The sequence below is a fragment of the Aquarana catesbeiana genome, linkage group LG05 (genome assembly GCF_042186555.1).
Source record: "Aquarana catesbeiana isolate 2022-GZ linkage group LG05, ASM4218655v1, whole genome shotgun sequence".
Taxonomy (NCBI): domain Eukaryota; kingdom Metazoa; phylum Chordata; class Amphibia; order Anura; family Ranidae; genus Aquarana; species Aquarana catesbeiana.
Genome location: NC_133328.1, coordinates 373,474,364 through 373,500,490, shown reverse-complemented (window position 1 = coordinate 373,500,490; position 26,127 = coordinate 373,474,364). Strand labels below are relative to the sequence as shown.

The 26,127-nt window shown below is 42.6% G+C and overlaps 1 long non-coding RNA gene across 1 annotated transcript in view; it reads right to left on the bottom strand.

Moving 5' to 3' along the window:
* Positions 1-26,127, bottom strand: part of LOC141145899 (uncharacterized) — a 259,470-nt gene that overhangs the window by 1,899 nt on the left and 231,444 nt on the right. The gene's annotated exons all lie outside the window — the stretch shown is intronic.

The window sequence follows — 26,127 nt, the reverse complement described above, 5'->3', positions numbered from 1 at the left end:
CAGCAAGCTCCTAAGTTACTGGGTTGACAATGCTGCCTTTGCAGCATTAATATCCCAATCAGTTTCTATAAGTTATATCCTGCTGGATTACTAAACACTTCTACTTATTTCTATAACATAAGGGTGTGTTCTGTAGTCAAGCCTTGGGTGGTGGGGTTACTAAGGTAGACCTAACACTGTAGCTTGGGATTTTTAGTACAGTATGGGCACTGTGTTGTCAGTTCACACCAGTAAGTTAGAAGCTCACTGCATGTCTTGCAGGATTGGCAGGTATTCGTTTTAATACTTTCAGCATTTTTAAAAAGACACCACATTTAGAAATTGTCCAAAGATTGTAGAGATGCAATGGTGGGGCTGCATTCATGTCAATGGGGGTGCTGCATTCATGGCAATGGGGGTGCAGCATTCATTGCAATGGTGAGGCTGCATTCATGTCAATGGGGGTGCTGCATTCATGACAAGGTGAGTCTGCACTCATGGTAATGGTGAGTCTGCATTCATGGCAATGGTGAGTCTGCATTCATTGCAATGGTGGGGCTGCATTCATGGCAATGGTGGGGCTGCATTCATTGCAATGGTGGGGCTGCATTCATGGCAATGGTGGGGCTGCATTCATGGCAATGGTGAGTCTGCATTCATGGCAATGGTGAGTCTGCATTCATGGCAATGGGGATGCTGCAATCATGGCAATGGTGGGGCTGCGTTCATGGCACTTGTGAGGCTGCAGATGGGCACTGATTAGGCTGCATTGATGGACACTGACCCTTATTTTTTATACGTCAATAAATACGGTATATCCAAATAACATGCCTAAGCTCATCTCTTCACCACACACAGCCACAAAGGCAAGAGAATTCTTGTTGGGCAGTGTATTAGTGCTTGGACGAACACACTTGAATCGAATTTTAACGGTTCAAAGAATGTCAGGCAAAATGGTCAGCCCTCTCATATGTTCACTTCATCAAATCTGGCCCTCTTTGAAAAAAGTTTGGGCACCCCTGCTATATACAGTGCAAGGGTCATGACTTTACTGCATACAATATAGTGTATACAGTGATGGGGTCATGGCTATAATGTACAACAATACTGAAGCAATGCAGGGGTTAGGTATATAATGCACTACATCAGTATCAGGGCAAGGTCATCCAGCGCCCAGGACAAAAATTCCAAACTGCATCCCCCTCTTCCGCTCATGATGTGCAAGCTTAGGGGATCCTACACCAAGCAGCCACTTGCTTGTCAAAATCACTGCTGCCGTCACTACTCCTGGCTGCCTTGCAACAGAAGGAAGGCATCCCCAGTAGACCATTGAGCCAAGGACAGCTTCCCCTCCCATCCACCACTTGTCTCAGCCCTGAACAACATAGCATATATAGTGCAGGAATCAGGAGTATAATGTACAGCATTGTGAATGCAGTGCAGGGTATAACTTAAAACATAGCACAACCTCTATCCCTTTAGGTCAGGGCTGTCCAAACTTTTTTCAAAGAGGGCCAGATTTGATGAAGTGAACATGCGTGAGGGCTGACCATTTTGCCTGACATTCTTTGAACCATTAAAGTTCATTCTAAGTATGTTCGTCTGAGCACTAATACACTAGGGTGCCCATGTGTCCCGGATTGCCCGGGACATTCCCTCAATTGGCAGGTCTGTCCCGGGCACCTTCATTCTGGGACAATACAGTGTCCCGGAATGGAATTGACAGAGCGAGAAAACCCCACCATAGCTCTGGCACTCGCTCTGCCTCCAGCTCCACCCGACCCGAGACTCTGGCCACTGGTTGCTATAGCCGCATGGCGTCTACCAACCAGTGACCTCACAGCCGCGACTCTGCCCAGTATGCAAAGCGGAGGAGAAGTTAACTTTCTCCTCCTCTGCGCCTAACGCTCTACACCATGCTGGACGAGGCTGCCAGCAGGGGCAGCCCCAAATACACTAATCCACCAGCACTGCAGTCAGTCAGGGTTACCATCTCCGCAGCTCTGCCCCTGGATGTCTCCCTGCCTCATACCACAGAGCAAACCGAAGCCGCCTCCCCCTCCTCGGCTATTTACAAGTACACGGAGAGGGAAGAGGGACACCGCTGTGCATTCTTGGCGCTTATCTGAGGTCTGTTCTAAGCTTATATTATGTGTATGTAGATGGAAAGAGGAGGGAAAGGGATAGTGATCAGGAAAAGGGTAAAAAGAACCCCCCAGCACGTTTCTGACACTCACCTCTCAACTAACACAAGTGGAAGGGGGGTCAGTACTGTGGGGGGTTCTCTACTTAGTGGGGGGTCCATACTGTGGGGAGTTCTCTACTTAGTAGGGGGTCTGTACTGTGGGGGGGCTGTACTTAGTGGGGGTCTGTACTTAGTGGGGGGTTCTGTACTTAGGGGGGTCTATAATGAGGGAGGGGGGTCAGTACTGAAGGGGGTCTATACTGAGGGATGGGGGTCTATACTTAGTCAGGGGGGTCTATACTGACGGAGAAGGCATCTGTATTTAGTGGGGGGTCTATACTGAGGGGGGGAGTCTGTACAGAGGGAGGGGAGTAAATACTTGGTGGAAGGGGGTCTTTACTGAGGAGGTATATACTTAGTGGAGGGAGGTCCGTACTGAGGGAGGGGGTCTATAGTTAGTGGGGGGGGGTGTCCGTACTGAGGGAGGGAGCCTATAGTTAGTGGGGGGGTCCATACTGAGGGAGGGGGCCTATAGTTAGTGGAGGGGGTCCGTACTGAGGGAGGGAGCCTATACTTAGTGGAGAGAGGGGTCCGTACTGAAGGAGGGGGTCTATAGTTAGTGGAGGGCGGTCCATACTGAGGGAGGGGGCCTATACTTAGTGGAGAGGGAGGTCCGTACTGAGGGAGGGGGTCTATATTTAGTGGAGGGGGGACCGTACTGAGGGAGAGGGTCTATAGTTAGTGGGGGGTCCATACTGAGGGAGGGGGCCTACACTTAGTGGAGAGGGGGGTCCGTACTGAGGGAGGGGGCCTATACTTAGTGGAGAGGGGGAGTTCGTACTGAGGGAGGGGGTCTATAGTTAGTGGAGGTGGGTCCGTACTGAGGGAGGGTGTCAGAGGACTAGTAGAAGCTTGACCTGCCAGCGTTGGCGCCTTCCTGTGCGCCGACGGGTTCACGCTTCCAAACACATAGTTCTGCGGGTCGGCGCATGCGGGTGCGCGATGTGCCGTAAGCACACGGGCACGTGCACGCTGTTGTGCGCACAGCGGAAGTTCCCTGGGCAGGCCTATAAAAGTCAGCCTTGTGTATGGTATCATTGCTGGTTTGTCTTTTCAGCTCCTGTAACCTGTTCCTGAACCTGCGTACCTGTGCCTGCCTGTTGTGACCCGGATTGACCTTGACCTCGCCTGAACCTCTCCTGCGCTTGACTCTTGGCTTATCTCTTGGACTTCTCTACCTGCCTGACCACCCGTGTTTGACCCCTGGCCTGCTCCTGGACTTGCCTCTGCCTTATCCCTGTGTTTGATCATCAGCCTGCTTACTTCTGCCTGACTACCCGTGTTTGACCCCCGGCTTGTTTCTGGACTTTTGCCTTTGTGTTTGACCCTCGGCCTCCTCTTGAACTGGCTCCAGTCTTCATCTCCAGACTCTGCTTGAGCTTCTACCTAGCCAGTTCCAGCGCGGTGTCAGCCACCCTGCATGGATCATCTCTCTACCTGAAATACCTTCCAGCTTATCTGCTACCTGCTGGTGACCCGTGCTTCTTCGTGCCCAATACCCGCTGTGTCACTTCCAGAGGGTATTGTGTGCCCAGCTGCAAGGGGAGCCTCTCTCAGCAACTCGGCCTTGGTGAGTACCTGACAGATGGGGTCTATAGTTAGTGGGGGGGTCTGTACAGAGGGAGGCGGCTTATACTTAGTGTAGAGGGGGCCGGACTGAGGGAGGGGGTCTATAGTTAATAGAGGGGGGGTCCATACTGAGGGAGGGGGGTCTAGAAGAGGAAGAGGAATTTGAGGTAGAAACTATAGTAGACTGCAGAAAGAGGGGGGGCAGGTCCAATACCTAGTTAAATGGAAGGGGTATCCCCCAGATTTGATTATCAGCCTGCTTACTTCTGCCTGACTACCCGTGTTTGACCCCCGGCTTGTTTCTGGACTTTTGCCTTTGTGTTTGACCCTTGGCCTCCTCTTGAACTGGCTCCAGTCTTCATCTCCAGACTTTGCTTGAGCTTCTACCTAGCCAGTTGCAGCGCGGTGTCAGCCACCCTGCACGGATCATCTCTCTACCTGAAGTACCTTCCAGCTTCTCTGCTACCTGCTGGTGACCTTCGTGCCCAATACCCGCTGTGCCACTTCCAGAGGGTATCGTGCGCCCAGCTGCAAGGGGAGCCTCTCTCAGCAACTCGGCCTTGGTGAGTACCTGACAGAGGGGGTCTATAGTTAGTGGGGGGGTCTGTACACAACTCAATGCATTTATTCACCATAAAATTATTTTCTTGGAGGGGCACAGGTTCCACCCCTCTGTGTTTACGGATTTGCTCTCAGTGCTGCGTGCTGCGTTCTACCAGGCTGGTCACAGATTTTTTGGGGTTTTCTAGTATCCAAATCCTCCTAAAGGTGAAGGTATAAATCATATATATCTGAATCATGTGTGCCTTGATTAAGAATGTGAGTACAAAAATCCAATAATTTTCCTTGGGTCTTCTTTAAAATTGTTAGAAAAGTGGTAACTAGAATAACCATGTACAGTATAAAATGTTAAGTGTTCCAGGCTCTAGCAATAATGTGTATTGCTGGAAGCACTGTATTTTTTTTTTTTATTCATGAAAAAAAAGCAGCTGGCAACCTGCAGCCAATTAAAATTGTTTTCCTCACCTATGACTTGTCCGGTGTAAAGGGCATACAATAAACTATGCAAAACCGCCTGCACAATTCTGATCCAGACACTTTCCTTTTTATTTTCATGTTTGATTTAGTGCCTAACCCAAAAAGGCTACAGTAGCTTTAGGCAGATCTTTCCTCTAAATCATAATCCCTGGTGGTCCTACTGTCAGATGGGTCAAAATAGAGTAGCTTTATAATGCATTCATCAAACAGTACAAACAAGATGCTTGTACTGTGTAAACTGAATGGTGTTTTAATTCCAAAGTTTTTTGGAAAAAGATATAATGTTGAAACACCACTGAAAATATATAAATGATACATAATCTATAAACATTTGTCCACTTTAAAGCGGCCCTAAACTCAAAAACTGCACTTTATGCTGCCTAGTATCCATACAGGTAATGATTCCAAAAGTTTTTTTCAGCAGTCTCTGTCTGACCTGCTGAACACCTGCTACTTCCAAGGGTGTGTTCTGTGTGAGAAGGAGGCATTGACTGCTTGTTTCTGCCTAAACCGCCAATTGTCTGCATCGCAGAGGACCCTTCATCAGCTATAATGAAGAGCTGAAAGTATTAATAAGCTGGTTGTACATTTTGTTGTACAAGAAGGTGCTTCTAAGTGCTGTAATCCAGCAATTGTAATGAAACACAATAGTTAAACACTTACATACTTGTGTAGTTAAATAGGCTCATCAGTAGCATTGGGTTCTCCTAGCATGTTATTCCATGTCTCTGTGCCGACCAGCAGATGCATGAGAGGAATTTCCATGGGAGCAAGATGGCTGCTGCACATCTGGAACCACTGTGGAAGGCACAGGGGCCGTGTGTAAAGCAAGCACCAGAAGTGACGTCAGGATGGGCGCTGTGATGCGTTTTGGAGTATGCTCAGAAGCTCCTTCTTCAAAAGCACCAGGAGCACCCAAAACTATTGATGGGCCTATTTAACTACACAAGTCTGTAAGTGTTTTTAACCGTTGTGTTTCATTAAAATTGTTGGATTACTACACTTAGAAGCGCATTCTTGTACATATTTCATTCCCCAGAGCCTGCTTCTACTCTTCCAAGTGCTGCTCTAGTGCCCCTCCAGCTTTCACCTTGGATGACCCTAGGAATTACAGCACCTTTGAAGACCCTTCTAGCAGAAGCGCTCCTGTCCTTTATTTGGTTGTACCAAAGTGAACTCCCAGAACTGATCTATAATTGTTCAAATCTCAAAACAATTTGTCAAAAAGTCATCAGTCAGGGTGATAGCTAAGCATTGTTAATGTCCTTATGACCCTTTCAGATAGGCAGCATGGGGCACAGGCGGGCTTAAGGTCAGTTATTCTGCTTCCGTTGAAATACATTAGGTTCCTATTTTGAAACATTTTATTTTCAAAGAAAAGGCTGAACTTACCTAGTATTTGTATGTATGAATGTGAGTTAGGGACCTTAGATTGTAATCTCCTTGGGGGAGGGGCTGATGTGAAAGTACAATATATATGTAAATTGACGGCAATATATCAGTACCTATAATAAATGAATAAACTTTGATTGTATGTAAAGACAAAAAAAAATGTTCTTGTTTTGGATGAAGTGGGGGGCAGTTTTATTGTTGTCTGTGTCCCAGTCACCCTCTCCATTTGTACTAGTGATCACTGTGATCAGAGAGTGAGGAGAAATCCAAAATTTTAGACTTATCACTAGAACAAGAGGTAAGGAGAAGGCAAAGCATCATGGGTGTGGCATGTGTATGTTCAATGCTGTTGCATCTTAAGGGGGAGCAGTCAGGTGGGTTAAAAAAAGTGGTTTGACCACGTTTTTACTGTTTCGTAACCACAAATGTAATTGAAGCCCAAGAGGAGATCTTACTTTGGGAGATTTTCTCTAGTTTCCTTGAGTCTTTGGGACAAAAGGTAAGGCTTCATCATACAGTTGTACAGGGGCCATACAGCGTGCAAAGTCTGTGTAATAACTTTCCCAGGACTTGTTGTTGCTGAAAACAGTTGCCTATTGAGAAGAATTAGAAGATGTGGACAAATGCAGATAGTATGCTTCCAAGTAGGGAATTTAAAGTCTCATATTTAACCAAGGCAAAGGTATATCAGTATATGTCATAAGTCTTTAAAAAGTGCATTTCAAAGTTATCTGACTTTTATTAAACTTTTCTCTGACATTTTAGAGTTAAGATGAAGCCGATTTCAGATTACTAAGCAAACTCAAAGAAACCTGTCCTACATTTCAAACTTTTGAAAGTAAATGTTCTTACCGAGAGCAGACATCAAAAGAAATCTGAATATTAAGCCAGAAAAGTTTATTCTGTGCCTCTTACTGAATTACTTTCCCTGACTTCATGGCCAAGCACTGCCTACTGCGTTTTCAATGTCCAGTAAGATTGCCTCAGTGGCCAGTAAAGTCACTCTGATTGGGAAGGGGTGGCAGTTGTATTTTTGAACCTATACCTATAAAAAAAGTTTTGGTAAATCTTAATTGTAACCTCATTTGAAATGTTGGGTGTGTCTAATTTCTTTGGAACACTTTTGGAAGTCTGACAGCAGACAATCAATCTTTGAGCTGAATTTATGAGCTTCAAATATATTTATGTAGTACTCATTTGGAAGGGTGGAGGTTATGAGAAGTGACATTTCCCAAACAGGACAGTGTTTAAACCTGTAGGTAATAAGAGAACTAAGAGAACCAGAACCTGGAAGTGGAAGAGTGGGTTTGATAATAAAAATGGCAGTGCCTCCACCCAAGATAGGGCCTCTGTGAACAGAAGGAATTCCTTTCCTGTGCGATTCACATGCAGTTCCTAGTGTTAATGGGCCCTTAGTCACTTCCTAGTAGTTTCTAGTCTGATATGCAACTGGACTTTTATCGTCTAGAAGTGGCCATCGGATGCCTAACCTGGCTCTAGCAGTCTATACTGGTTATTAAGTCCTAAGCTAAAACTAGCTATAGAATCCCATATCAGAAAGGACAGTGTTAACCAAAATATCAGGAGCTGCATTTAAAATCTATTCCAATAAACAGGTTCATCTACTAATATACTGGAAGCTGACTACTACATACATATAGTAGCACAGAGCTGGCCATATGGCACTGTGCATGTGAAATAACAACAATTGGACAGAGATAGTCTGTCTGTCACAAAGATTCAGAAACACACTCAAGAAGCTATGGATAGCTGCAGTTAAACGAATAGAACATTTATTTGCATATTAGTCTCTTCTGGCCTGAATTTAGTAGAATGGATGTGTATCTGAAACATTGTGCGTCTCTCTTTATTTACCCTTCCTCCTTCTGGGGGTTTAACGTTAGCCTCCAGGAGACAGGAAGTGCTAATACATCATTATATACGACACTGTAATATAAGCAGCTACCAGCAGAAGGCAGCAGATTCTAGACATGTGCAATTCGTTTAGTTCCGAATTCGTTTTTTTTAATGAATTTTGTCAAATTCGTTAATTCCGAAATTTCCGAATTTCCGAATTTTTCAATTTCCGAATTCTTGGATTTCGAATTTCCGAATTTCGAATTTCAAATTTCCGAATTTCTGAATTTCGAATTCTGCTGCTCCCATCAAGCTCTGTGGTGCAGTTGTGAGTTCCTCATGCATTTGTTGCCAAATGGCTGTAAATTTTAACATGGCTCATATGGTTATGGCAGAAGCTGCAGACCACAACAGGACTAGTGGCTGCGGATATGTTAAAAAGGCCCACACTGCAGAGTTCTTTTTATTTGTTGCCTATTCAAGGGTTCACATACTGACCAGACACTGACAACTGTATTCTCAAAACATAACTGAAATCTATCCTTGGAATATTTAGTGCATAATTGGGGATACAGGGATAGGAGGGGATTTTGGAAATGTGGGGCTGTGGTTTTGAATACAGTGTGCTACTTCAAAAAAAAATAAATGTACAAGCTTTTTTCCACTGGCCTATTGGCCAGGAAAGTTGAAGGCTTTAGCTATATTTTTTATAGTTTCCCTGCATTAAGATACAAAATGTTTCACAACTTGTTCCCCTCATTGTCCCTAAACACTTAAAGTGGATGTAAACCCTCTTCTATACCCAGTGAAGTGAAATGCCTCAGATGATACACAGTGATGAAACAAATCTCCCTACTAGGGATGAGCTCTGGCGTGTTCACACACTTCACATGCAGAGCCCACCAGGAAGTCGGCACAGCGCTGCGCTAAACACAGGCACTGAGACATTTTCCCGATGTGTGGCTGCAGAGATGGGGAAATGTCTCACTGCCTGTGATTAGTGCAGCACCGTGCCGACTTCCTGGCGGGCTCTGTATGTGGAGTGTGCGAACATGCCGGAGCTCATCCTTACTTCCTACATAAGGTTTACATGTATATCTGCAGTCTTTCCCTTTCTATATTCTTTAGAAAGTGCAAATCTTGTTACAAAATCTTTCTACCTGTTTCAGCAGTGGGAGGGAAGTCTGGGCATACACTGTGTGTAAGCTGATAGGAGGAAAGGCACCCCCCCCCCCCCCCACTTCCACATAGGCAGAGAAATGAAGAAACATGCAGAGATGTACTGTGAATTCCCTCCCCGCCACAAATTTCCAGCTGCTTTTATCTCCTGTGCCGAAGAGCTTGTCAGAAGTTATTATGTGGATAACAGAGGAATGGAGCAGCAGAAAGACATGAGACTTAGGACTTTGGAGAGAGATAAGTAAACTCTACAGATATGTGCCTAGGTCAGATTGTATGAATAGGGTTTACATCCACTTTAAGCCTCATACACCAGTAGTTTTTTTTTCTTTTCGTTCAACCCGCTGTACTAACAATACAATGTTAGTACAGCGATCTCCTCTGCTGTGCTATTGTGTTCTGACAGGGGAGAGCGCTGATCGGTAGCTGGTCAGCAGACCTTTTTCAGTTGTAAGCCTTCGACAGCTCTTGTTGAACTAGTTGCCATACACATGGGCCTATTGAACCGCCCGATGGCGGCCGACATTCCGCCCCGTGTGTGCTAGGCTTCTTCTCTCACAATCCAGTTATTTTCTCTTCACTCCCTGCTTTCACAGGAGACTCTGAGAGCAGTGGTAGCCATTGGCTCCTGCTGTCGTCAGTCAAATAATGTGAGGAGGGACCGTGGGCATGGCCAAGCCACACTGTGTGTTTATCTGGATGTACACAGCCTGGCACATGGCTTGCCGAGGGGGCACTCGGAGGAGCGAATAGCTCAGGCGGGGGGAATAGGTAAGAGATTGCTCTGTGCAAAAAGAGCAGGTGAGTATACACCTTTCCTATAGACTTTTTGATCTGTTTGCTGCTAGTTTCACCAGTCACTTTAAGCCTATTACCACTGATTAAAAAATCAGGTGGCATACTAAAAAATACCTAAACAAGCTATTCAATTGTAATAATTTTCATGGAGATGTTGCTGATGCTGTATTTACACCAAGCAATAATGTAAAAATAAAAAAAAAATAAAAACTTTACGCTATTTTATCTATTGCAAAATATGTGATACCAGAATATGGTCACTCTGTCCGTAGAAGTCAAACTGTTCCTAAAAAACGCAAACAGTTTAAAGCATGTATTTCCTTGTCATCCTTGAAGTCGCATAAAAAGGAATTCTTTTTTAAATGCAAATCTGCATTCTACTGCATAGAGCAGGGGTCTTAAACTGGTGGCCCTCCGGCTGTTGCAGAACTACAAGTCCCATTATGCCTCTGCCTGAGGGAGTCATGCTTGTAACTGTCAGTCTTGCAATGCCTCATGGGACTTGTAGTTTTGCAACAGCTGGAGGGCTACCAGTTTGAGACCCCTGGCATAGAGGGACTAAAGGAGGATGTTATCAAATGTCTTTCATGTACTAACAGTAACTGCATTTAAACATTTGTTTATTTATTAATGTATAGATAACTGCATCATTGTTTAAACTGCATATATACAGCCTATCTATGCTATAATTGTATTCATTATGTGTAAGTCAGATCTAATTTGTTTTAAGAGTGGAATAAAATGACCTTCTTAGATTTGATTGTTACGGTAAGGTAGTGAGCATAGCAGGTCCTTAGGTTTTTCAACGACTTCCTTTATACATGTATTTAATATAAATCCTGATATCACTTCAAACTCTCAAAGGAGTTCATGGAGATTAGGAAGAGAAATTTGATTAAGGCTGGGTTCACACCATCGTCGCATCCGTCGCACAGCGGGGTCCAGGGCGTGCTGGGTTACCGTTTCAGGTCCGATTTCAGCCCGAATTTTGGGCTGAGTTCAGACCTGAAACGGACCAAAAAAAGCACACGTTTTTCTTGCAAAACGCACCGGACCTGCTGCGGAGATATGTGAACCGGCTCCATAGAGAGCCAGTCATATTCTCCTGCTATGCAAATTGGATGCGGAAAAAACTGTATCCAATTCGCATAGGTGTGAACCCAGCCTAAGTGTGAGGAGAATGTCATCTGGGAATTGTAATACATTCAATTCTTTATGTTCCAGATGAGTGCCTCTAATTTTATGAGGTCAACCTATTACGAGAGTAGCAATGAGAGCAACAACGAGGGCATTGTTGGCAATGGTGACATTATGGAACTGTTTATAGGTTTAAAAGAAATCTGTCAGAATGAAAATATGGAAACTGCTCGTTGTTGAGGCAGCCACAAGGCCAAAGATCACTGGAAGTCTTGTAGCTTTTGTCAACCTTCTGACCTTACACACTGGTTGCAACTTGTTATTGTGTGAAGTGTGTAAGGTCAGGCAGCTCGAAGGCAGCAGCTATATTTGGCATTTCAGCTAAAGAGTCAGTTGTGGATAAAGTTAAAAAAAAGCTAAATAAGGTCAAAAGCAAGTCTACACAGCTGTCAGTACTGAAGGATAAATGTTTAAAATCCTGCATAAGCCCGGTTGTAACCTGTTCTCTATAGCCACTTCAATACTGGACACTTTCACCATCTTCCTGCCCAGGATAATTTTTAGATTTCAGTAGTGTCATACTTTGCATGACAATCACTGCAGCACTGTACCCAATTCAAGTTTTCACCAGTATTAGACAGAACTTTTTTTTGGTGGTATTTACCACTGGGTTTCTTTATTTTTTGCTATATAAATGAAAAAATACAGAACAATTTTGAAAAAAAACTATATTTTTCTTGGTTTCTGTTATAAAATTTTGCAAATAAATGATTTTTCTTCATAAATTTAGGCCAAAATGTATTCTATTACTGTAAAAATAACCCATGTCAGTGTATATTATTTAGTCGTTGTGAAAGTTATAGAGTCTACTCATGGCATTTATATTTTAAAATTGATCAGTCCTAATGTACTGACGGCCTATTTCTTTTCTTGAGGCCCTAAATTGCCAGGCCAGTACAAATATCCCCCAAATGACCCCTTTTTTGGAAAGTAGACAGTCTAAGCTATTTAGTAAGAGGCAAGGTGAGTTTCTTTTATACTGATATTCAGGGACACTAACTGGTGACAGCACGTAAAAAAAATATATACATTTTTTTTTCTAATTCTTCAACACTTATTTTATTTTTTACTAGGGCTGTTACTGATTAAAATTTTCATGTTCGATTAATCTATTTTTTTTTAAGTCAATTAATCGACTAATTTTGATTAATTATAACGCACATACAGATCCAACTACTTTTAGCTGATTTAGCACCGTTGTTATGGCAACGGCCGAAGCCGGACATAGTGGGGCATGGCTAGGACGTCACACATCATAAACTCAGCCTCACCGTACCCATAATCTCAGCCTTACCATGCCCATAATCGCAGGCTCACCGTGCCCATAATCGCAGCCTTACCGTGCCCATAATGCAGTCTCACCGTGCCCATAATCTCAGACTTACCATGCCCATAATCTCAGCCTCACCGTTCCCATAATGCAGTCTCACCGTTCCCATAATGCAGTCTCACCGAGCCCATAATTGCAGCTTCACCGTGCCCATAATCTCAGCCTTACAGTGCCCATAATGCAGTCTCACCGTGCCCATAATCTCAGACTTACCGTGCCCATAATGCAGTCTCACCGTGCCCATAATCTCAGACTTACCATGCCCATAATCTCAGCCTCACCGTTCCCATAATGCAGTCTCACCGTTCCCATAATGCAGTCTCACCGTGCCCATAATGGCAGCCTCACATTCCCATAATGCAGTCTCACCGTGCCCATAATCGCAGCCTCACCGTGCCCATAATGCTGTCTCACTATGCCCATAATCGCAGCCTCGCCGTGCCTATAATCACAGCCTCACCGTGCCCATAATGCAGTCTCACCGTGCCCATAATGCTGTCTCACCGTGCCCATAATCGCAACCTCGCTGTGCCTATAATGGCAGCCTCACCGTGCCCATAATGCAGTCTCACTGTGCCCATAATGCAGTCTCACTGCGCCCATAATGCAGTCTCACTGTGCCCATAATTGCAGCCTCACTGTAGTCAGTGCCTGTGCCTGGATTACACAGTCTGCGGGCATCTCCTGCTGTGTGTCTCAGAGCTGAGTGTGAAAACTTTGGCCATGCTGTGCGAAAAGTCCCGCCCTCCTCCTAGATCAGCTCGTGTGATAGACAGAACACTGCGTCTATCACACGAGCTGATCTAGGAGGAGGGCAGGACTTTTCTCACAGTGCGGCCAAAGTTTTGACACTCACCTCTGAGACACACAGCGGGAGATGCCCGCAGACTGTGTAGGATATATAGTGGAGGAGGAGGGAGCGGAGCGCTGCACTGCAGCCACAGCTTGCCCCAAAGCAGCCCCAGGGCAGGCAGCCTACCGATCAAAAAAATTTTGATCGATCAAAAAAATTAACGATTAATCGAGGAATTCATCGTTAATTTCCGCAGCCCTATTTTTACTTACTATGATCAGAGCAGTACAGTCTCACCATAGTGACACTGTACCACTCTAGGGAGGTGATGGTTTTATTTTTACACTACAATTACTTATTACAGTGATGATCACAGTTAAAAGCAATAATGTTTATGAATGTGTTTGGCCAGAGCTATCATATGGTACAGGGGCACTGTGATTCGCCTTGTCTCTACCATGTGATCACTGTGACCATTCACAGAGATCAAAATCATACACAATGAATGGTTAAGAATGAAAGTCATTGTGTACTATTGACATGTGATATGTGGTACCAGGGCCAGCCCGGTACAACGACCTGTCTTCTGCTATGTCCGGTGGACTAGGTGGGTGACAGATCATGCCACTGCATGGCCCCTAGGACACACATGAGGCATGCACCTGGAGGACATCATATAATATCCATCCAGGATAACTGTGCTCCCACTTAGCAGTCATTTTACATTTATTGTGTTTTTCTCACACTCCAGCCAGTTGCCAGTGATTTTGTCTCATCCCGACCCTGCTACACTACAAACTGACGCATATTATGACTACTCTGCAGCCCAGAGAGCTGTGAATAGGCAGACAGAGGATGTAAAATTGGGGAGGGAAAATACTGCGTTAAACCCAAAATAAAACAAATGTGTATAACAGAAGCGGCCAACTCTCAAATTCCAAAGTAATGTGCAAAAATAATGTGTAGCGCTAAATATTGTGACCTAATGAAAGAGCCATCTATACATGTAATAGTGTGAATATCAGAAACTGGAACTAATGCCAAAGTCATTAGTACTCGTGAAATTATACAAGTGAAAACAATCAATATACAATAATGAAATCAAATGAATCTGTGAAGTGATTCAAAGTGTACTGAGTACAACACAATGGAGTGTTAGATCACAGTCCAAAGGAGACAAGTCCATGAGAGGTGGTGAGAGATGTTAATCCCCCATTCTCAAATGGGCTGGAGTGTATAATCCCGGTAAACCAGATGATATGCCTATGGATACTTGTACGAATTCACATAAAAGAGGTGAGGTACCCTTACCGGAGATGGTGGACCCAAATACCATATGGCAGTGAGTCAAACAGGCTTGAAAATCCTCCGTTCTAGGAGATGTCACGTTGGATGCAATGAAGGATATACATAAATTAAAAATTGATTCACCATAAACTCGCCCCAAGTGAACTCAAAATAGCAGCGCTAAAACAATCCCTAATCATAAAGTGAAGAGTGATAAAACATTCAATCAACCAAATGATATAATCATAACATCACTCCTCCCCATTAATGTGCATAAAGTGATATGATCAAAAATTCACAAAAAATGGTGCGCAAACCAATAAAGTGAATAACATAACTGTGCACACAAAATATGATGTATAAATAATATACTGTGTGAATCAATGTGAATCAATCCACAAAAATATAAAAAATATATATATGAAAAATAAATATGTGTCCACAAACAATCCAAAAATGAATAATCCAAAAAGTTCCGTGACGTGATACAGTGCAGATCTTCCACTTAATTGAATCTTCCACCGCACCTCTGTGACTGTGAATCCACTCCCCTTAGGTAAATAAACTCACCGGCTCCTTTTGCCCACACTCTCGTGTCAGGGCCACCAAGCCTTTATCCCACACAGTAAGGGGAAATGTATGATCTCCAATGGTACACCTTTACATATCCAGAGTGTGATGCCAGAGCTCTCTCCGCATGAAAAAAGAAAATAATCCAATAGTGCAATAACGTATTGATATTTATTTAAAAATAACAAACTCCTCCACCATTGAACTCACATCTTTAAAAATCACTGCAAGCTCAAAAATAGCACAGCACAGCAAACTGTCACAGCATCAACTCAAATCAGTAAACCAGTGTGTGGTGGTTGCGGCGGACCCAGGTACTGCGCTCTCAAAATACCCGTCTCACCCGATCCCTGGTGTAGATAGGATCAACTTCCGCACTTCCTCGTATGGCGCTCCCTGTCACAGCGTCCTACGTCACTAGCGTTCGATTGCCGTGTAGCCACGCCCCGACATGTTTCGTCATAAAGACTTAATCATCATTAAGTCTTTATGACGAAACATGTCGGGGCGTGGCTACATGGCAATCGAACGCTAGTGACGTAGGATGCTGTGACAGGGAGCGCCATACGAGGAAGTGCGGAAGTTGATCCTATCTACACCAGGGATCGCGTGAGACGGGTATTTTGAGAGCGCAGTACCTGGGTCCGCCGCGACCACCACACACTGGTTTACTGATTTGAGTTGATGCTGTGACAGTTTGCTGTGCTGTGCTATTTTTGAGCTTGCAGTGATTTTTAAAGATGTGAGTTCAATGGTGGAGGAGTTTGTTATTTTTAAATAAATATCAATACGTTATTGCACTATTGGATTATTTTCTTTTTTCATGCGGAGAGAGCTCTGGCATCACACTCTGGATATGTAAAGGTGTACCATTGGAGATCATACATTTCCCCTTACTGTGTGGGATAAAGGCTTGGTGGCCCTGACACGAGAGTGTGGGCAAAAGGAGCCGGTGAGTTTATTTACCTAAGGGGAGTGGATTCACAGTCACAGAGGTGCGGTGGAAGATTCAATTAAGTGGAAGATCTGCACTGTATCACGTCACGGAACTTTTTGGATTATTCATTTTTGGATTGTTTGTGGACACATATTTATTTTTCATATATATATTTTTTTTATTTTTGTAGATTGATTCACATTGATTCACACAGTATATTATTTATACATTATATTTTGTGTGCACAGTTATGTTATTCACTTTATTGGTTTGCGTACCATTTTTTGTGAATTTTTGATCATATCACTTTATGCACATTAATGGGGAGGAGTGATGTTATGATTATATCATTTGGTTGATTGAATGTTTTATCACTCTTCACTTTATGATTAGGGATTGTTTTAGTGCTGTTATTTTGAGTTCACTTGGGGCGAGTTTATGGTGAATCAATTTTTAATTTATGCTTGTTATTATTTAAGCAGCAGCTCAGATTTAGTTTTCGTTCCATCAGCGCAGCGTTTTTGGGTGTATGAGTGGGCGGATTTTTGTACACCTGATTTTTTACATTAATGAAGGATATACGGCTCCAAGTCGTGTGAACGACAGGCGACAGACGCCCCGCAGCCAGTGACTTTGTACATGTGATACATGTGTTACCAAGCAATTGAACAGATTTACCTAACAAAGTGGCCGGTCAATGTATTTTTCATGCTTGTTGTTATGACCACTCTGTGATTGAAGGTCACGATGCTCTAGAAAGTATTTTATTTTTTTCACCTGGGCACGTGGATTTCACTGTTGAATTTTCCTGCATTTATTGCATTGTGGATTGTTCATGCATTGGAATACTATCTTCACTGTATTTGTGGCTTGTACAGTCCTGGGCACTTATAAAATGCGCACTTGGAACTTGGAATACCTCATTTGGCCTTTTTTGCACATTGAGACATTTTTTTTCTCAAATACTTGCATTTTTGGCATTGCACCTTATGAGGTTATTATATTTTTTTCATAGCACATGCATTTGAGTATGCACATTTTATTTCAATTAATTTTGTTTAGTAGTATTTCGTAATTTTTACTTGAGTGTGCGCAGGGTTTTATTTATTTCCTCACATTTGTATTATGTATTATTTTTTTTCTGTATATGAAATTCTGCAGTTTTACACTCATTTAAATGATTGTGAGAATCATACCCATAGAGATGAGCAAAGCCATGCTGCTGAACAAAGGCATTATTCTGAGCTTCTGTTAGTCTTCATGCCCAAAACAAAAATCAGGGAACACATGAGGAGAGGAAGGCTTAGCTTGCCACACAATGCCAACCCTCCCCACACATGAAAACACTGTTCCCGGGGGGCTGCCCTCCTACCCCTCCTTATCCAAATACCTGTGGGAGGCATCCTCTCTGATTTAGAGTGAACTTAGCCAACTTTCAGCTTCCAGGCACCACGACTGCAACAAGTCAAAAGTGTCCTAAGGCTTTCCAGAGGTACGCTGGTGTAGGTGATGCAGAATGCACACTGTACATACAGCTGGGGAAGTATGTTCTGACTCTAAATTAGCCATTGGATAGAAGAATCATTTTGTGGCCACACCTCATTTTCACAGCATCTGGGAGAAAAGCTCAGCTTCATATTCAACATACTGTATATTCAGTGCATCATTGCAGAAAGCCTTGCTATGTCACATACCTGTATGAGGAGCCCATGATGAGGGTGGCCTCCTGCACATTTCCTGTCAAAGGAGGCCTGAAAGTTGAGACATAGGCTGCTAGGGCAATGGAAGGGTGCAGGTGCCAGGAACCTGACATTGTGGACTTGAACTTGGGAGGGATGGTGTTAAGTAAGCAGAAAGACAGCAATGAGGACACCCTGACTTTACCCAGACCAATGATCCAGGCCAGGTCTACAGATTGAACATTTCCAGAAATTTAGAAGCTGTGGCAAAAAAAGTTTTTTCCATTTTTTTTTTCAGAAAAAATGTACATTTTCGGAAAAAAAAAAAAAAAAAATTCAGTGTGAAAGTAGTTTTATAAATTGAACTAATTGTTCAAACTTGTTTTTGAATAACAAACAGTCGGCTGTGAGAGTAAATGATTTTGCCATCATGTAATGACTCAATTTTGATCGAAAAATTGTTCAATGGATATAAATTAATCATTTTTTTTGTGTTCATTTTGTCACATGTGCCTAGTGCAAACAGTTTGGGCTAGAAACACATGAACCTTTCAATCTATTGTTCATTCGGCAGCATTTTCCAATCTGCTCCCTTGGTTTTTCTATGGAAGAGCCCTGGGGCCATCATAAAAAAAAAATACAGAATTCTGAGTTTGAAAGTCAGAATTCTGAGATTCAAAGTCAGAATTCTGAGATTAAAAGTCAGAATTCTGAGTTTCAAAGTCAGAATTCTGAGATTCAAAGTCAGAATTCTGAGTTTATAAATATAGTAGTCTCTATTAGGAAGATTTTAGGACCAATGAGCAATAAGGTAGTAACACCCACAGATCTTCATTTTGCAGACATACATGTCTCCTGCTCTGTATATGGATATGTAAATCTATCTTAGTTACAGCACACAGTATAGGGAAGCAGGCAGTGCTGGGTTCTCTGGTTCCTCTACTGTATTAATTAGTTCCTCGGTTTGCTGTCTTATCCTTCTTCTCTGTCATCTGCTCCAACATAAAGAGCCATGCTGAAAACATGTGTACAGTATTGTGTGTGAGTGGGGGGGGGCACAGCTTCCATAGATAGCAGAACACAATGGCCAGCACAGCTCTGTACCCCAACTTGTAGGACACATTGCACTATTGCCCCTACATGAGAGAATTGTGAATGGCTAGAAGGCAGCAGGACAATGTGTGTCTATGATCATAACAGATTAATCATAGCAATTAATTGTATGGGCTGATGAGGTGTTTCACACACAATATATCTCATATTAAACATAAAAAGCAATGGTTAAAAGTCCTTAAGTGATAGTCACATGGTTAGAGTAACAGACTTATAGTGTTGAAGGTTGTGGATTCTAATCCAGTTCAGAGTGCAATCACTGATTATATATTTTCAATATATTGATTTTATATTAAACATATTTTAAAATATGAGTTAGTGAGGGCTTAAATTGTATTTTATTGATATCCAAATTGATTTCAAGGCATATTAACAAAGACATATTGATAAAATTGTTGTATAAGCTGACTATTATAAATTAGAGAGTAGGGATTTTTTTACAAATCTGTGTATATATTGGGAAGATTTTGGTGACATGGGGCCAGTTCTCAATTTCAGGAGATTGTCCCTGGAAGCTGCATAATAACCATCATATCTCACAACTCAGCCCTGAGCTCTGCACTATAATGTAATCTGTGTGTACTACAATGTACATGCACACGCCCATATCTCCCCTTCATTGATTGGCTGCACTTTATCCCCACTGACACCGATGCAGCGCCATTTTCCTCTTAGCTACACCGTTGACACAGAATTTTTTTCTAGCTAATGACACCACCAATGCAGGGTAATTTTTTCCATCCAGTGACACCACCAATGCAGGGTCATTTTTTTCCATCCAGTGACACCATCGATGCAGGGTCATTTTTTCCATCCAGTGACACCACCAATGCAGGGTCATTTTTTTCCATCCAGTGACACCACCGATGCAGGGTCATTTTTTCCATCCAATGACTCCACTGATGCTGGGTCATTTTTTTCCATCCAATGACACCACCGATGCAGGGTCATTTTTTTCCATCCAGTGAGTGACACCACCGATGCAGGGTCATTTTTTTCCATCCAGTGACACCAACAATGCAGGGTCATTTTTTTCCATCCAGTGACACCACCGATGCTGGGTAATTTTTTTCCATCCAATGACACCACCGATGCAGGGTCATTTTTTCCATCCAATGACACCGCCGATGCAGGGTCATTTATTCCATCCAGTAACATCACCGATGCAGGGTCATTTTTTCCATCCAGTGACACCAGCGCCCGCCCTCCACCAGTACCCAGGGTGAAGTTTACAAACTGTATCTGCTCCCCCCCCCTCAGGTGGGGATTTGGGGAAAATAGTGGCATGCAGAGCAAAATACTGTACCTGTATATATATATATGTGCAGTATGTAAGAGTTTAAAACTGGAGCACACATAAGGGGCTAACAGTAGTGAAGAAGAAAAATGACCCTGCATCGGTTGTGTCACTAGATGAAAAGAAATGACCCTGCATCGGTGGTGTCATTTGATGGGAAAAATGACCCTGTATCGGTGGTGTCACTGGATGGAAAAAATGACCCTGCATCGGTGGTGTCACTGGATGGAAAAAATGACCCTGCATCGGTGGTGTCATTGGATGGAAAAAAATGACCCTGCATGGGTGGTGTCACTGGATGGAAAAAAATGACCTTGCATCGGTGGTGTCACTCACTGGATGGAAAAAAATGACCCTGCATCGGTGGTGTCACTGTATGGAAAAAATGACCCTGCATCGGTGGTGTCACTGGATGGAAAAATGACCCTGCATCGGTGGTGTCATTAGCTAGAAAAAATTTCTGTGTCAACGGTGTAGCTAAGAGGAAAATGGCGCTGCATCGGTGTCAGTGGGGATAAAGTGCAGCCAATCAGTGAAGGGGAGATATGGGCGTGTGCATGTACATTGTAGTACACACAGATTACATTATAGTGCAGAGCTCAGGGCTGAGTTGTGAGATATGATGGTTATTATGCAGCTTCCAGGGACAATCTCCTGAAATTGAGAACTGGCCCCATGTCACCAAAATCTTCCCAATATATACACAGATTTGTAAAAAAATCCCTACTCTCTAATTTATAATAGTCAGCTTATACAACAATTTTATCAATATGTCTTTGTTAATAATCCTTGAAATCAATTTGGATATCAATAAATTACAATTTAAGCCCTCACTAACTCATATTTTAAAATATGTTTAATATAAAATCAATATATTGAAAATATATAACTACTGATTGCACTCTGAACTGGATTAGAACCCACAACCTTCAACACTATAAGTCTGTTACTCTAACCATGTGACTATCACTTAAGGACTCTTAGGGCTCTTTCACACGGGGAAGATCAGTGATGATCCGCCCCATGAACACCCGCTTGCTCAGCGGGGATCGCTCCGCCGATCCCCGCTGAGCAGGAAGATGACAGGTCCGTCGCTGCACACTGTGCAGCGACGGACCTGTCAGAGCGCCGCTCTCCCCTATGGGGGATCGGATGATGACGGACCGTAGAGTCCGTCGTCACCCGATCCGATCCGAAAACGGATGGAAAAGTAGGGTTTTCCTCCGTTACACTTTTCGGATCGGAGCGGGTCGGATGTCAACGGACATGTCACCGCTGACATCCGACGCTCCATAGGGATACAAGTATGTCCGTTTTTCATCCGGAAACGGAAGGATGAAAAATGGACATACGGATCCTCCGTGTGAAAGAGCCCTAAATCTTTGCTTTTTATGTTTAATATGAGATATATTGTGTTATCAGCCCATACAATTAATTGCTATGATTAATCTGTTATGATCATAGACACACATTGTCCTGCTGCCTTCTAGCCATTCACAATTCTCTCATGTAGGGGCAATAGTGCAATGTGTCCTACAAGTTGGGGTACAGAGCTGTGCTGGCCATTGTGTTCTGCTATCTATGGAAGCTGTGCCCCCCCCCCACTCACACACAATACTGTACACATGTTTTCAGTATGGCTCTTTATGTTGGATCAGATGACAGAGAAGAAGAATAAGACAGCAAACCGAGGAACTAATTAATACAGTAGATGAACCAGAGAACCCAGCACTGCCTGCTTCCCTATACTGTGTGCTGTAACTAAGATAGATTTACATATTCATATACAGAGCAGAAGACATGTATGTCTGCAGAATGACGATCTGTGGGTGTTACTACCTTATTGGTCTTAAAATCTTCCTAATAGAGACTACTATATTTAGAAACTCAGAATTCTGACTTTGAAACTCATAATTCTGACTTTGAAACTCAGAATTCTGACGTTGATACTCAGAATTCTGACATTGATACTCAGAATTCTGACGTTGATACTCAGAATTCTGACGTTGATACTCAGAATTCTGACTTTGAAACTCAGAATTCTGACTTTGAAACTCAGAATTCTGACTTTGAAACTCAGAATTCTGAAGTTGAATCTTAGAATTCTGACTTTGAAACTCAGAATTCTGACGTTGAAACCCAGAATTCTGACGTTGAATCTCAGAATTCTGACTTTGAATCTCAGAATTCTGACTTTGAAACTCAGAATTCTGACTTTGAAACTCAGAATTCTGACGTTGAAACTCAGAATTCTGACGTTGAAACTCAGAATTCTGAAGTTGAATCTGAGAATTCTGACTTTGAAACTCAGAATTCTGACGTTGAAACCCAGAATTCTGACGTTGAATCTCAGAATTCTGACTTTGAATCTCAGAATTCTGACTTTTAATCTCAAAATTCTCAGAATTCCGTAGAATTTTTTTTTTTAACTCACGTTTCTGACTTTCAATCTCAGAATTCTGACTTTCAAACTCAGAATTCTGACTTTCAAACTCAGAATTCTGTAAAAAAATTTAAAAAAAAACAATTTTTTTTTCAAACTCATAATTCTGTATTTTTTTTATGATGGCCCCAGGGCGAATTCTGACTTTTTGAAATTGAGAATTCTCACTTTGAAACTCAGAATTCTGACTTTGAATCTCAGAATTCTGACTTTGAAACTCAGAATTCTGACTTTTAATCTCAGAATTCTTACGTTGAATCTCAGAATTCTGACGTTGAATCTCAGAATTCTGACTTTGAAACTCAGAATTCTGACTTTTAATCTCAGAATTCTGACGTTGAATGTCAGAATTCTGACTTTGAATCTCAGAATTCTGACTTTGAAACTCAGAATTCTGACTTTTAATCTCAAAATTCTGACTTTAAATATCAGAATTCTGACTTTTAATCTCAGAATTCTGTAGAATTTTTTTTTAAACTCACATTTCTGACTTGCAATCTCAGAATTCGGACTTTCAAACTCAGAATTCTGACTTTCAAACTCAGAATTCTGTAAAAAAATAAAAAAAACTATTTTTTTTTTCAAACTCATAATTCTGTATTTTTTTTTTTTATGATGGCCCCAGGGCTCTTCCATAAAATATATATTGCAAAAAACAAGTAAAAATTTGCGCTGAACTGTAATAAGCAAGCGGGCAGCAAAGTTCGTAGATAACAAACAAAAAGTCACATGCATAAAAATTATTGCGGCGCTGAAAAGTTCAGAATGAAATTGAAGAGTGGGAGGAATCCAATCACCAAATATATTGTGCAGATTTAGAAAGAGTCACTCGTCACCACGTGGTAATGTAGTCTGCTTACCAGAAGGTGTTAAGGATTAGGCCCCTTTCACACTGGGGCGGTGGGGGCGTCGGCGGTACAACAGCGCTATTTTTAGTGCTGCTGTACCGTCGTTCTTGCAGTGGTATTCGGCCTCTAGCGGTGCGGTTTTAACCCCCGCTGGCGGCCGAAAAAGGGTTAAAATCCCTCGCACAGCGCGCGGTATTGCCGCGGTATAGCCGCGCTGTCCCATTGATTTCAATGGGCAGGAGCGGTGAAGGAGCGGTGAATACACCGCTCCTTCACCGCTCCAAAAAAGCGGTGAAGGAGCGGTGCAGGACTTTTTTCACCGCCCTGCCTGCGCACCGCTTCAGTGTGAAAGCCCTCGGGCTTTCACACTGAACAAACAGTGGAGGCTGTTTAGGGGCGATTTTCAGGCGTTATTTTTAGCGCAATACCGCCTGAAAACCGCTCCAGTGTGAAAGGGGCCTTAGGCATAGATGATAAATTCTCAATAGCATCCAGCAAATCCAGCCCACTGGAACCCCTCATCAGACCACAACATCCGTGGGATTTCCTTCACATATAAACATCTCCCAATGGTCACTTCAAATTTAGGCATTCAGGCATGTAGTCATCATTATTATCATCATTTTTATGCATAGAATATATATTGGCCTAAACTGATAAAGAAATTTGTTTTTTAAAAACATTTTTGGGGATATTTATTACAGCAAAAAGTAAAAAATATATTTTTTTTTTCAAAATTATCGCTCTTTTTTTCCTGTATAGCGCAAAAAATAAAAACTGCAGAGGTGATCAAATAGCACCAAAAGAAAGCTTTATTTGTGTGAAAAAAAGGAAGAAAATTTTGTTTGGGTACAGCATTGCATGACCGCGTAATTACCAGTTAAAACGACACAGTGCCAAATTGTAAAAAGTGATCTGGTCAGGAAGGGGGTAAAACCTTCCGGGGGTGAAGTGATTAATGAACACATAGCTAATATCCGTAAAGGATATAAAAATCATAGTGTATCTAGACACTATGATTTAGCTCATGGTAAGGATCCAGCTGGAATACTTTATATGAGTATAGACAGTTTTACATCACACTGGAGGGGTAGCCTTAAAGAGATTGTAAAGGCTCGTTTTTTTTGTTTTTTTAAATAACAAACCTATCAAACTTACCTCCACTGTGCAGCTCGTTTTGCACAGTGTGGACCTGAACATCCTCTTCTGGGGTCTCTCGGCAGCTCTCGCGGCTCCTCCCCACATCAGATAACCCCCTAGGAGAAGCGCTCTCCCGGGGGGGTTACCTTGCGGGCGCGCTCCTGAGTCCAGCATTTGCGTCCATAGACATGTCCATGGATTGAATGTGGATTAGGATGTAAATTGTTTTCTGGATAATTCATAAATGTAGTCTGTCTACGTCTTTTAATTTTTGCTCATTTTAATATTCTTAATAAATTTATTATGTACATGTTGCATTGAATGTTGAATTTTGCCATATTTATTTTAATTAGTCTGAATCCATCCTTTGCTTTTGTCATGGGTTCTTCCTTTCTACCACAGGATGTGACTGCTTTTTCTAGATGTGAGTCGCAATCTCAGCGCTTCCTGTATGTTAGGTCATATGACCTCACGTCCTCTTGGGATAACCCTTGAGCGGAGACACGCAACCAAAGTGGGGCGGGACTTGGACTTACGTCTGGTCGGTGTACCCGATCGGAACGAGGCTTGATTTGTGTGTTGAACTGCACAAGGCATATGTGATCAGAACGAGGCTTGGTTATGTGCGATGAACCGCACAAAGCAGAGGATGGTAACGAGGCTCAGATCTATCGGAGCAGTATTAATAGCGATGGCGGGGAAGGATGCCTATGCCCCAGATTAAATCCTTGTAGTGACGAAACCAGTCGGGCAAAGGTGTCACTTCCTGTCCTCGCGACCAGAGAATCAGTATATGGAAGCTACTATGTCCAGCACATGCTGTTTTTTATCCTTAAATAAATCCTGTTGGAAAAGGTTTTACACTATATTGGCATTTTTTCTCTCATTTGGGTTATGCTATTTGGTGCTACGATTGGATTGAGAGGATTCATTGTTTTTCCAACTGGCCATTTGGAGCTGTAGCTCCTGCATACCCTATTTTCATTCAGCGCAGCACATTTTATTTTGCATATACTAGATGACAGCACACCAACATTTAGCATCCTGAAACACTGGTTAAAAGTAAACTATAATGGTTTTAAGACGATTTTCTTTTTTTTTTTTCATTTTGTTTCATTTTCTTTATTTTAAATACTTTTAATTGAAATTTTACATTTTAACAAGCAAACCAGACATGCCTCATTTTGATGACCTTAAACTTCTGGACAATGTTAGCACGCCAACAGCAATATAGGACCAAAGTACCAACAGCATTATGTAACACAAAGAATACATGTGCCACTTCCCCTGATTCCTCAATATCAATGGCCCAACTATCAACTTGTCCCCCCATGCCAAGGTCCTAGCTGTAATCCTGGACTCCGAACTAACCTTTTGACCCCACATCCTATCGCTATCCAAAATTTGCCACCCCAACCTCCGCAACATCTCCAAGA